The sequence below is a fragment of the Saccopteryx bilineata genome, chromosome 1 (assembly GCF_036850765.1).
Source record: "Saccopteryx bilineata isolate mSacBil1 chromosome 1, mSacBil1_pri_phased_curated, whole genome shotgun sequence".
In the NCBI taxonomy this organism is placed as follows: Eukaryota; Metazoa; Chordata; class Mammalia; order Chiroptera; family Emballonuridae; genus Saccopteryx; species Saccopteryx bilineata.
In genome coordinates, this window is record NC_089490.1 from 325,259,019 (window position 1) to 325,262,984 (window position 3,966).

The following is a 3,966-nucleotide window of genomic DNA, read 5'->3' on the forward strand; positions in this document are numbered from 1 at the left end:
CTGCTTCCCCTTAGGTTGGAGACTCTGTGGCTCCTTAAAATGTAAACAGTTCTCAGGGGGAAAGAATAAAAATACAGTCACCAGGACACAGCCAGCTCAAACTGGCCTGCTAGACACAGATGGACAAGGACTCTCTCCCCTAACTGCAGGTGAGGGAGAGAGCCAAGAGGAGGAGGAAGGACGGCACCATGGGTAGGAAATGGCTGTAAACCAGGAAAGTACTTGAGTCTCACCTCACCGTGGAGGTAGGTACAGGAGATAAGCCTGGGGCGCTGGAGAACTTGGAATAAGGTTGCCCTCTGCTGGTGGATCTATGAAATCAGCTCACAGTGGCAGAGAGCGGAGATAGTTGTGCAGGAACAGCTCTACTAAATTGTAACACGTCTTAGATGTGGCGCATCACAGAAAAGGAGAGCAACGGGTCTAGGTAAGTTTGGGCCCTGTTGGACTCATGGAAAATTTTTGGTCACTTTGAGATGGATCAACAGACTGTCCGAGCCAGACGCCACCGTAGTCTTGATTCACCCAACTCCTCTGCTCTGAGTTCATGGCCTCCCGTAACTTCGCCTGCCCCGGCCTCCTCTGGGACTTGACTCCAGGGACAAGATGCACTCCACAGGAGGACGCACAGGTGTGGAGCCTGGACAGGCTTTTCTCGGAGAAAATTAATAAATGACCCTCGACCTGGTTAGCACCACCCAGCCCTCCGCAGTTGGGCCGCAGGGCGAGGCGGCCAGGGGTCGAAGGCGCCCACGAAGAACAGGCCGGGATGGGGCACAAGAGGCGCCCGGACCCAGAGCCGAGCGCCGGCCTCCTGCGGGGCAGCCGCCCTTCCCAGGGTGGGATTGGGGCCCACGGCGTTCCCCAGAGGGGTCAGGGAGACGCAGAGAGTACTGGAGAGTGGGGTAGGTGAGAGTGCATTTCTCTGGGAGGAGTCTAGGCTTCCTTCTGACTCTCAAAGGCTCCCAGCCCGAGGACGGAGAAGACCCAACGCCGAGAGGTGGGACCGGTGGGACGAGCCCTGGCCTCTGCCGGCCTGTCTGCTTCTTAGGGCTCATTCTCCCCGCAGCAGCGAGTGTCACCAAAGATTCAGGGAGCAGGTGGGTGTCGGGACAGGGTTGGGCCGCCGCCGTGGTATCCTCCACCTGCTGCCCTCGCAGGGCGGACCACCTGAGGCCGAGGGGGCGGGGGGTTGCGCCGGCGATCTTAGCGGAAAAAGATTCTTTCAAACCCGATACCCTCCCCTTCCGAACCCAAGCCCAGCGAAGGGCGCTGAGGCAGCGGACAACCCCAAACACAGCCCTCCCCACCCGACCGCCCCACTCCCAGCGACACTCTCCCCGCCACCGCCCTCCCGCGCCCGGGTGTTGTCATGTTGTCACGGGAGGCTCTGGGCTGCCTTGTGCGTAGAGACAATATATAGAATTTTTTCAGGGTCGCCTGCTTTCAGGACTGAGGTCCGTAGGGTCTGGAGGAGCGTATAAGTGAGGTCAAGTTTATCCCCATTTCGGGCCTGCGTGTCGTAGGCATCAGTATCTCCTTTCTGCTGGAGGGGGGGCGGTGCGGGGAGGCTCAGGCTGTCTGGCTGGGAAAGGCGCGGGCGGTGCGTGGCCTGGCCGCCCCCTGGGACCTCAGATCTCAGTGCAGCCACACCAGTCCAGTCCAAGAAAAGGAGTGGCTTTCTCCCCTACCTATTCCGAGGGGAAATAAACAGCCTCTGGTTTTGTTTTTTGTTTTTCCCTTGGAGGTTGGCCGCGGTGGGCTGGACGGAAGAGTTTCCTTGGGGGATCAAACATGCCAACTCCCCAGGCCAGGAGTGTAGTCAACGCCTGGCCTAGCCAACCCTCCCGGAGCAAAGCCCCTTTGGGCCCCGAGCCCCAGCTCCCACCCCATGGACCTGGTGCTGACCCTCCTCACCTGCCCCACATCCTTGGTGGCTTGGTAGCACTTATGGTCACAGTGTGGCTGTTTTGGGGACCCTAACTCCTAGCCTTTGCCTCATCATTTGGTTCTTAGTGGACAGTGCCTTCTACTTGTACCTCCAGAGTGCCCCTCTACCCCCCACACCACTCCCCCACCCCACACAGACATACCAGCCTAGGCTCTGGCTTGCCAGCCCTCCTTTAATGCACAGCGGGACCTGGGGGGACCTCTGCCCTCTCATCTGCTCTGGAGAAAGGCAGAGCCTTGGGGTGCAGTGGATAATGGTTACCCTCCCCTCCCCTTAAGGAACTACTGGCAGCATCCACAGTTGTCCACACAGGCTAGAGCCTACCCCAGACCAAGGATGAATGCCAAATGCAGAAGCAGTGAATTCAGGCTGTGAGGTCACTATGGGACCACAGACAAACAGTACAAACTGAATGACTCCTTGGGCACATATTAGCATGGTGGTGTTGGTTATTGGGGGGGGGGGGGATGCAAAAATGAGTCACTGGCATTCACAGCTCCATTAATTATATACAAAGTGCTTTCACCCCTCCCCTCTCTTGCACTCCTCTGTTTGCATTGGTTGTGACCACTTCTTGCTAAATGACTCAGTACAGATGGGAAGTTTAATTTGAAGGAGGACTGTATGCTTCATAGGTACCAAGAGTCATCAAATAAATTGAATTAAATAAATTAAAATAAAATGCTCAGGACTGATCCATGCAAAATTTGCAATATTTGATGGACCCTGAATGTTTAGATCAAGCAAGAGCAAGGCCAGGGTAATATATCATACATGGGGCTCATGGGCCTTAGTAACCTTGAGGCAGGTGAATCAAGTGAAAAGTGGGTAGGTTCCATCCTCACTTAGAATCCTGGTTCTTACACTAGCTGTTACTCAATCTCTCTAAGCTTCAGATTCATCTTCCTTTTTTTTTAATTTTTTTTTATGACAGAGACAGAGAGAGAGGGACAGATAGGGACAGACAGGAAGGGAGAGAGATGAGGAACATCAATTATTCGTTGCGGCACCTTAGTTGTTCATTGATTGCGTTCTCATATATGCCTTGACTGGGGGACTACGGCAGAGTGAGTTACCCCTTGCTCAAGCCAGCGACCTTTGGGCTCAAGCTAGCAACGATGGAGTCATGTCTATGATCCCATGCTCAACCCAGTGACCCTGCCCTCAAGCTGGTGAGCCTGCGCTCAAGCCAGCGGCCTCAGGATTTCAAACCTGCATCCTCTGCATCCCAGTCCGATGCTCTATCCACTGTACCACCTGGTCAGGCATCATCTTCCGTGTGTGTGTGTGTGTGTGTATGTGTGTGTGTGAGAGAGAAACAGAGAGACAGACAGATAGGGACAGACCAGAAGGGAGAGAGATGAGAAGCATCAATTGTTCATTGAGGCACCTTAGTTGTTTATTTATTGCTTTCTCATATGTTCCTTGACTGGGGAGCTACAGCAGACTAAGTGACCCCTTGCTCAAGCTAGTGAGCCAGTGCTCAAGCCAGATTAACCTGCACTCAAGACAGCAACCTCGGGGTTTCAAACCTGGTTCCTCTGCATCACAGTCTGATGCTCTATCCACTGATCCACCACCTGGTCAGGCATCATCTTCCTTTTGTGTGTGTGCGACAGAGACAAAGAGAGACAGTGACCTTGGGCTCAAGCTGGTGAGTCTAACTCAAACCAGATGAGTCCACACTCAAGCTAACGACCTCAGGGTTTTGAACCTGGGCCCTCCACGTCCCAGTCTGATGCTCTATCCACTGCTCCACCGCCTGGTCAAGCTCATCTTCCACTTTTAAAAAGGTATAATTATTTATTTTGACAGGGTTGTTGTGAAGAGTAAATGAAATAACATATTTGAAAGTCCCTGATGTGTAAGAAGTATTAGTAAATGTTCATTTTATTGTTGAAAATACTACCACAAGTAAAGTGAAAAGTGATTCTTGTCCTCACATGTCAAAACCTCTGGAAAGACCCTCTATCAGAAGTCCTTGGGCACCTCAAGCAGGACCAGGAGATGTTAGA